At 37.2% G+C, this 10,367-nt stretch overlaps 1 pseudogene; it reads left to right on the top strand.

Annotated features, from left to right (window-relative positions):
- Positions 1–7,338: 7,338 nt before the first annotated feature.
- Positions 7,339–8,447, top strand: LOC114373178 (annotated as a pseudogene).
- Positions 8,448–10,367: the final 1,920 nt, after the last annotated feature.

The raw sequence follows: 10,367 nt of genomic DNA, 5'->3' as shown, positions 1-10,367 counted from the left end.
TAGATAGCAATAGGGGAGACTTTAGTAGTCTCGGTCGATAGACATTGAGTCTTTGATGAAAAGAGCAGAGGACCACGTTGGTCCCCACGTGTCATCGGACTTGATTATCTCTGGATGACGAAATGGAGAGAGTAAAGTAGTCTCAGTCGATAAACATTGAGTCTTCGACAAAGGGTGCAAACGACCATGTTGCTTTCTACGTATCAACGGGATTGCTTGCCTCTAGATGATGAGGGGAGACTTCAATAGTCTTATTCGACAGACATTGAGTCTTCGACAAAGGGTGCAGACAACCATGTTGGTCTCTGCGTGTCAATGAGCTCGCTTGCCTCTGGATGATGAGGGGAGACTTCAGTAGTCTCAGTCGACAAACATTGAGTCTTTGACAAAGGGTGCAGACGACCATGTTGGTCTTTGCTTGTCAACGGGCTCGCTTCCCTCTGGATGAAGAGGGGAGACTTCAATAGTCTCGGTTGACAGACATTGAGTCTTCGACAAATGGTGCAGACGACCATGTTGGTCTCTGCGTGTCATCGGACTTTATTATCTTTGGATGAAGAGGGGGAGGCTAAAGTAGTCTCGGTGTTCTTTCACCAAAATTTGAACACGCTTTAGCAAAGAGACAAACCTCCAACCTATCAGAGCAACATATATTTTGAAGAAAAACAATGTGTCTATTAGAGAAGGAAAGTCTGCTGATAAAATTTTCTCATAACCACAAATGAGATTTAGGATATTAGCATTTTGTTTCTAAATGATCATTTAGAAGAAACACTAGCTCCAACTGAAAATAGAGGAAAACCACTCAAAGTGTATAAATCTCACACATGTAGGTGCGTCTTCCAGCTAAGGGATGATGAGTTTCCTGACTTTCAAGGAGAGATAGCCCGCAGGCACTAGGCACCACTTGTGACACCCATGGCTAAATTCGATCCAGAGATAGTTATGGAGTTCTACGCTAATGCCTGGCCTACCAAGGAGGGGGTCCGTGATATGCGCTCCTAGGTGAGGGGCCAATGGATTCCTTTCGACACAGATGCCCTCAGTCAGTTCTTGGGGCACCCACTGATCCTGGCAGAGGGCCAGCAGTGCAAGTACAACCAGAGAAAGAGAGAGGTCTCTAGCTTTGATGAGGAGACTATTGCCCAGCTGCTATACATACCGGGGCAAGACTTCGCCCAGACCACCGCAGGGAGGCAGGTGCCTCGCATCCTCCTTGGAAAACCACTCAAAGTGTTTAAATCTCTCCCTAAAAGTCAGGAAACTCATCCTCCTTGGAAGATGCAACCATGAGCCTCACATCGCCCTCCCGCCGAAGGGTAGGCTACGACACCATTAATCCAGGATCAAGTCCAAGACTCTCCACTCAGTGTGCTTAGGTGTCATGAGGCATGTAAAGCATGAAAGACATGCACAAAGTGTGACTATATGATGTGGCAATGGGGTGTAGCAAGCAAATGCTCACCTTTCCCTCTATAATTTAATTGGATTAGGTTTCTCCCAATTCAATTAAATTTATTTCCCAACACGCATCAAATATTCACTTAATGCATGTGAAATTACAAAACTACCCCTAATACAAAAACTAGTTTAGGTGCCCTAAAATACAAGGGCTGATGATGTAGCTCCATTGGTGCTTGTAGGCCTTGGATCTTCTTCATCAATGGAGTCCTTTGCTTCATGAATTTTAATGGCAGCGGAATGGAGAAGAAGAAGAGTTGAGAGGAGACGTCACTTCAAGGAGAAGATGAGTCAAGAAGAAGCTCACCACCATAGGAAGCCATGGATAAGAGCTTGAAGGTAGAAGAAGATGAATGAAGGGAGAGGAAGAAAAGAGCACGAAATTTAGTGCCTCTAAAGAAGTTTGAACTTTGAAGTTTAATTCTCAAATGATCAAAGTTAAAAAAAATGCACACACATGATCTCTATTTATAGCCTAAGTGTCACACAAAATTGGAGGGAAATTTAAATTTCTATTCAAATTTCACATGGATTTGAAATTAAATTTGTGGAGCCAAATTTTGGAGCTAAAATTTCACTAATTATGATTAGTGAATTTTAGTTATGGTTCAACCCACTAATCTGAGATCAAGTCCAAGATTCTCCACTAAGTGTGCTTAGGTGTCATGAGGCATGTAAAGCATGAAGGACATGCATAAAGTGTGACTATATGATGTGGCAATGGGTGTAGCAAGAAAATCCTCACCTCCCCCTCTAAAATTTAATTGGATTGGGCTTCTCCCAATTCAATTAAATTTATTTTCCAACACACACATCAAATATTCACTTAATGCATGTTAAATTACAAAACTACCCCTAATATAAAAACTAGTCTAGGTGCCCTCAAATACAAGGGCTGAAAAATCTTACATTTCTTAGGTACCCTACCTACATTATGGAGTCCTAAATACAAGGCCCAAAAATAATGAAACCTTAATCTAATATGTACAAAGATAAGTGGGCTCATACTTAACCCATGGGTCCGAAATCTACCCTAAGGCTCATGAGAACCCTAGGGCCTTCTCTTGCATCTCTGGCCTAATCTTCTTGGAGTCTTCTATCCAATGCCCTTGTGGGGTAGGATTGCATCAGCTGAAAAATCCTACATTTCTAGGGTACCCTACCTACATTATGGAGTCCTAAATACAAGGCCCAAAAATAATGAAACCTTAATCTAATATGTACAAAGATAAGTGGGTTCATACTTAGCCCATGGGCCCGAAATCTACCCCAAGGCTCATGAGAACCCTAGGGCCTTCTCTTGCATCTCTGGTCCAATCTTCTTGGAGTCTTCTATTCAATTCCCTTGGGGAGTAGGATTTCATCAAGAAGGGTGCCAATCAAACTATCACACACATTTTTCTCGACATACATTAAGTCTGGACAATGTCGTGCATGTAGATTACACTAGTTAGGAAGATGAAAAAATATTGACCTTTTCTTCCAAATGTTATTCCCAGACGCTTCCCTTTTTTGTGTCTTACCAAAGATAGTATCGATGTCTTTCACCCAATCATACACTTCGTGTCCACCTAAGGTTTTAGGCGCACTTTCGACCTCATTCTGTCCATTAAATGCTTTCTTCAATCACCGATACGGGTGAATAGGTTTTAAAAATCTTCGATGCCTTCTGTATATTGTCTTCTTTCCCTGTTTAAGTTGAATGTAAGTTGTGTCTTTCTCACAAATATGACATGTGTGGTGTCCTTTCACACTATATCCGCTCAAATTCCTATAAGCCGTCATTTATGGTGTAAACTATCATGTCGCGTAACCTGAAGCTTTGTTGAACACTCTGATCCTAGACATCAACCCCTTCAACCCACAATTTTCTCAAGTCTTCAATCAAGGGAGTCAGATAAACATCAATATCATTTCCCGGTTGTCTTGGACCTGATATCATCATAGACAACATAATGTATTTTCGCTTCATGCACAACCAAGGAGGGAGGTTGTAAATCATTAGCAAAACAAGCCATGAACTATGGTTGGTGCTCAAGTATCTGAAGGGATTCATTCCATCTGAAGCAAGACCAAGCCTTAGGTTTATGGGATCTTGTCCAAATTCTAGATACAACCGATCAATTTTCTCCCATTGTGGAGAATCAGCTGGATGTCGGAGGAAACCATCAATTATTCTACCATCCGCATGCCATCGAAGGTATTTTGCATCCTCCGCATTAGCAAACAATCTCTTAAACCTTGGTATTATTGGAAGACACCAACAAACCTTTGCTGGATGATTTTTTTTGTGCTTCCATCATCATTGCATTGGTCATTGTTCAGTTTGTATCGTGATACTCCTCATGTTGGGCAATTGTGCATTTCTGCAAACTCATTTATTTACAAAATACAGTCATTAGGGCATGCATGAATTTTCTGGTATTCAATACCCATGGGACATAATATTTTCTTTGCCTCGTAGTGACTCTTGGGTAGCATGCTATTCTTAGGAAACATAGTTTTCAACAACACAAGCAAGTTAGTGAAGCTTTTCTCACTCCACCCAAATTTGGCCTTCAAGTTAACCAAACCTAACACCGCTGATAACCGAGTGAAGGATGTGCATCCCAAATACAAAGGCATCTTCAAATCTATTTCTAATTTGTCATAATAACTTGCATGAGCTTGTCGAAAACCCTCTTTCCCAAGATCGCATATCATGTCTTCCATACGATCTGTTGTTTATGCATCATTTGACTCAGTGTTAGGGGTAGTTGACATTTGTGCCAATTCACCATGCCATATCCAATTTGTGTAAGTCAGACTGAAGCCTTCACATATGAGATGTGATCTAATGTCATTCAGTGACTGACGTCTCCCATTGACACATTTAACACAAGGACAAAAATATTTTCCACCTAGTGCTGATCCATTTTCTTGTGCAAAACGCAAGAAACTTTCAACCCCGTTCTGATACTCATCACTTATGCGCGATGCTTTAATCCAACTTTGATCCATGTTTTGTAGTCTGTCATACCGACTACGTTATCATATATGCATGAAAATATCACTTTTTTCATATAAAGGTAAGGCCCTATCCCATTCAGGAACACCATTTTTTACTTTATTCATTCGTATAGGTTAAGTATGTTATGGTCAATCTGATGAAATTTTGGCAGCATTTCGCATTGGTCTCCAAGTACACGAAATGAAAGCGGTCACATCAGCTAACCACGATCAAGTATGCACCCAGAGAACAAAGCAATATGGAGACCACCAAAATTTCATCAAATCTAACATAACATACTTAACCTATGACTGTGAATGAAGTAAAAAAAATGTTCCCAAACTGTCCAAAAGGACAATTCAAGATTCAAAACAATGATTAATCCAAACTGTCCGTATTAATCATTGTATTGAACCTCAAACGGGAAACTAAGGTTCACTCATAATGCATACAATTTTAATAATAAACAAAATTCATATATTAAGACAATTCTAAGTAACAATTAAGGGGGATATCAACATACATACCTGCAATGTGGTGATGGTAGGTTAAAAACTGAATGAATGTATCTTCATTAAAGCAACAAGAAGATAAATGCATGTTAACTTCCAATCCCTTCCAAAGAGTATTACCTACAACAATACATTGCAAAATGTGTAAGTGATAAACATAAGCAGTAAGTTTGAATACAGTGAAATATATATATTGTTATCTAAAAGAAGCTATATACGGATTGACAGAGGTTTTAAGGGAGGAAATAAAGAATGCACGTCTACTTGCTAATCCTGGTTGTTATCCAACTTCTGTTCAACTTCCTCTTGTCCCATTAATAAAGATCGGCATGCTTACTTTGCACTACACAGTGCATATGTAAAATAACTGAATTTTCCTTTTAACAAAATGACATGTGATTAAAATGCTAAAATTAATATAAAATTGTGTTATAAATTTGTAATGATTTTTTCTGGGATCGTAACTTGTATCTACTAGCTTTGGCTTTGCATTGGTTTCAAATTTATGGTCTAGGCTGTTAAGCTTGATGTACTTTTCACTTTAACTAGATTTCTTGGCTATTAAGCTTGATTAAATACTCAAAATGCTAGATCAAAGATCTATATTATAGAGGATTCTACTTTAGCTACTTTTTTTTGGCCCATGATGTTAGCTAATGATAACCCCCTACAAAAACCATCTCTTATTATTTGGGCTTAACTGGCTTTATAAAAATATGTTAGTAGTTGCTGATATTTTATTTTTATTAACTAAGCACGTGAAGGGTAAATGACCATTATTTTTATTAACTAATCACTGTTAGTTGTTTTCATTTTTATGCTCTTTACAGTGTTCTTATGAGCGAGATAGGCAACTGTACATTTTTATATTATGTTCTTTATAATTAATACAATGTATCCTATATAACTTTTAATTGGTTAACCTAATTTGTCTATAGCTAAGCAAAGAATTTCGTATAGGGCATGTATTGATGGATGGAAAGAGGGGTTGATAAACTTCCCACCCACTTACAAGTATGAAATTAACTCTGATAGATATGTTGGTGAGAGGCCAAAAGAAGGGGGAAAAAGAAAATCTCCAGCCTGGTAAGTGCAACATAGGGTTACAAACTTATGAATATTAAAATTGGTACATCATATATTATAATAACTATCTTTCCCTGATCTAAACTTTTCACTTGCAAACAATGAAAAACACTATTGAATAGGCAATGTAAAGTGCAATAGTTTAATCTTAGCAAGATTATGCAGGTGTGATCATATATTGTGGGTAGGCAAAGGAATAAAACAACTACAATATGGACGTTGTATAAATTCAGCTCTAGGATCATAAACCAGTTAGTTCAGCCTTGTTGGTTGAAGTTGAAGTATTTGACCATCACAAGCTAAAGAGAGCTCTAAATTTCACTAGGGCAGCAGTACACCCAGAGATCTTCCTTGATGAAGATGGGGAAATATAATCATGTTAGACATTCATCGTAGCACTATCATATTAAATACTAGTAAATATAGTTTTCCATCTTCTCTTTACAATAATCCAATTCATGACACACTGTGTAGGATATGCTTTTGGATAGATATATAGAAAAAGACTAACCATCATAATGCATTTCAAATATATGATTTGCTAGACCGTAATTCAATTCATTTCAAAACAATAGTTTGACATTTTTTTTCACAAGTAACAACCACTTAATTTATTTGACTCACTTTTTGAGAATTCCGTGTATAAACTAAGGCTATAAGCTGTAAGTAAAAATGATCATTCTCTTTTATAAAGTTAAATGGAAAAAATAACAAATGACTTTGCTTTCTAGCATTAGCTAAAACTACAGTCTTAACGCTTGCTAACAGGGTGTTGAAGTTTGTGTTTGTATCATGATTTAGCTTGCATGCATGTGTTAACATGGATTTCTCATCTAATAGGGTGTTAAAATCTTGGTTGTCATTGAAGTCATGTTGCGAATGAGAGACAACTAAACTGGTGTACTCTCTTCTAAATCGAGCGTCAAGATATCAAATTCAAATAGCACTCTTCTCATGTTAGCTCTAAGAGCTAAGAATCCATTGTGAGGTGATTAACTGATATATGAAGCATTTTGCCAATCTATTTTGGCATAGGAAGCCATTGAGATAGTTATAATAGTAAACTGTATATAGCCGTACAAAAGGATGGTTTATTTTTTTTTCTTTTGATACCTAGTAAACAATCATTATTCGATTCTGGCCTTATCAGTCGCATGTGTCCCATTTATTTTATATTTTTGGACAATAAACAATTGGGCTGGGTGATTTTTCTGTAACAGTGCACATGTTCTATGTAAAATAATATTGATTTGAGCATTGATTTTCATGTATTAATGACCTTGGCTGATTTTGGACAACATGGAAGGCATGACAAGTGAAAATTTGGTTGGACCAAATATGAACTCTTTACGTGGATTTGAGGTCATAGACAAGATAAAGTATTTGCTTGAAGAAGAATGTCCTATTACTGTTTCGTGTGCTGACATCCTTGCCATGGTTGCACATCATGTTGTTGAATTGGTAAACACTGCTTTGTCACAAGGGTCAAATGAATGTAGTTATATTTTTATATTTATAAGTCAAGTTTCAGTGGAGCTAACATATTAATTCCTGCTCCAAATTCATCTTTGGAGGTTCTCAGATAATTTTAAGCAACAAGGCCTCGACATAGAAGACTTGGTAACTCTATCTGGTATATTTATTATGTTGACAACATATATATACAACTTTCTAAATTGTTGTTAGTACAATTTTCTAATCAAAAATTAGTGTCCCACATTTCCATAAAAAAAAATAGTGACCCACCTTAATGAATTATTGAAATGAAACTAATTTTTAATTGAAAAATAACACAAACAAAACCCCAATTCTAATTGATGAATAAAACAAACAATACCTAAAAAAACTCTAATTTTGTCCTTATAATTTGTTCAAAGTTCAATCAAATGTTAATATTTTGGGGCTTTGACAAAGGAAGAAGAGAGGGAAGAAGAGATTAAGCACGTAGAGTTCCTGCTTGACAAAATACAGGTAGCCATACTATAGGAAGAGCAAGATGTCTAAGCTTCAAGTAGAGGGTATATGATGCAAAAGAGGAATATGACTATGGCTATGATCACTACAAACAATACCCAAGTTTCAGGAGAATCCTGCAGTCCATATGCCCTATTGAGGGAAGGGACAATAAATTTGCACCCTTGGATTTTCAAACCCCAAAAAGATTTGACAATCACTACTTCATAAACATTCTTGAAGGGGAAGGCTTGTTAGATTCTAACAATGCTCTTATCAACCATGACTTAGATGGAAAGATTACAGAGCAGGTGTGGGCTTATGCCTCTAATGAAAAACTTTTGTTTGCTTCATTTGCTAAATCTATGATTAAGATGGGAAACATCAATGTTCTTACAGGAAATGAGGGGGAAATTAGGAGGAATTATAGGTTTGTCAATGCTTAGTTGTTATGTAGTTCATATGGTTTGTAATAATTAATTGATTGAGACCTAATCTTACTACTTGCAATTGAGAATATACATTATATATGAAATTGTTCACCTAACAAATGGAACAAGCAAATGTTTATATATTTTGGCAACCATACTAAATTGGCATCAATATCAGGGTCCTCACATGGTTGCTAGAAAGAATGGAGTTCCATTAAATAGTTGTAATCATAATGTCTTTCTAGACAATTCCCTTATTGCATACCTTTTCTTGTTTCACACAATGCAATTTGTGGCTCGAATTAATATTCCATTTACGCTTAATCTGTTGTTGAACTTGCTATTATAGTGGATGGTTGGCTTAATTGTTGAGTTCTACCTATAGGTCTGGTTCCCCCAGCATGGAAGATATTGAAGCTTTCTCTGCAACAAATAAAGGAAAATTGGATGAAGCAGAACTTGCTAAATCTATTCCTGACAATATATGTTTGGAGGTAACATTTCAAGTATGATCAATATTTATAAGCACCAATTATGAAGTACTCTTCTATCCTATTAGTTTCATGTGTGGCTTAATCAAATCCATAGATAGCTATGTGTCATACCCTAATTTCGTCCGCGGACTATTGTTTGATGGCATGCAACCTTTGGTTGACCGCTTCGAGGTACTTGGCACCCTTTGTTGCACAATACGTGAAGTTTCGAGACATGCCGGAAATCAAAAGGAAGCATTGTTACGCAATCCGTGAAATTTCGTAACATGCCGGAAATCAAAAGAAAGTATTGTTATGCAATCTGTGAGTTTCCGTAACATTCCGATAGCTAAAAAAGGAGTAATTACATGACCCGTAAGGTTCCATAACCTTACGAAAAGAAAACAAGTATCATTACGAAATTCATAAAGTTTCGTAACGTTACGGAAAAAGAATCACCAAAAAAGTAAAGGGGGTGTATTTAGTAAAAAAAAAGGGTACAAATAGCAACAAGGCCCACTTGGGCCTTCCACGATGTTCCTCCAGAAGGCGGTTGCTTCTGGAGGAAGCAACCTGGCTCGCCTGGGCGAGCTGGGTGGCAAGCTCCTCCCCTATTTTCCTATAAATAGAGGGAGGAGTGAAGGAGAAAGGGGTTTAGCCCTTCTGGTACTTCGGGATCACTTAAAATTAGTGAGAAAAATTGTTTCCGTGAAGAAAATCCAAGCCGAGACGCTTCCGTAACGTTTCCATGGGTGATTTCGCGAAGATTTTCAACCGTTCTTCGTCGTTCGTCATTCGTTCTTCGTTGTTTTTCGGTCTTCAACCGGTAAGTTCCCGAAATCGAACTTTTCAATTCATTCTATGTACCCTTGGTGGTCCCCATTTGTTTCACGTACTTTTATTTTCGTTTCATTTATTTTCCGTACCCCCTTTTGACGTGCTTTAGTCATTTACTTAAGTCATTTTCTCGCCTAATCAAAAAATAAAATAAATTTCCACCGATCATTTGAATTGTAATATCGGTTAATTTCTATTAAAATGAAATCCGACCGTTCGGTCATGCCGTAACCACGTTGGAAACCAAAAAGAGGTAAAATAATAATATAATAATAAAAAAATATCTTTTAGTAAAATAAACCAAAAAAATCCATCGGATGTTTCTCTTTGGGATTTCTCTTTCATAATTGAATTGACTAATAACTAAAGTGAAACTAAGGCTAAAATCAACTCGCAAAGTCAAGCTCGTCCGCAAAAAATCACTAAAAAGGTTTTTAAGGTTTGATACCTTAGTTTTTCTCACCAAGTAAAAATGGATCATTTTAAAGTCCAACGCCTTAAAAGGACCACCTTCCAAGTAAAAAGAATCGCTTGATTCGCCCTTTTGAAAGAACTACGTAGGTCTGATTTCCTCTTCGATGGAGGGTACGTAGAAGCAAGAGCCCCGCTTTTGTCGACCTCAAAA

Source organism: Glycine soja, chromosome 11 (genome assembly GCF_004193775.1).
Source record: "Glycine soja cultivar W05 chromosome 11, ASM419377v2, whole genome shotgun sequence".
In the NCBI taxonomy this organism is placed as follows: Eukaryota; Viridiplantae; Streptophyta; class Magnoliopsida; order Fabales; family Fabaceae; genus Glycine; species Glycine soja.
This window is presented reverse-complemented; position numbering and strand designations above follow the sequence as displayed.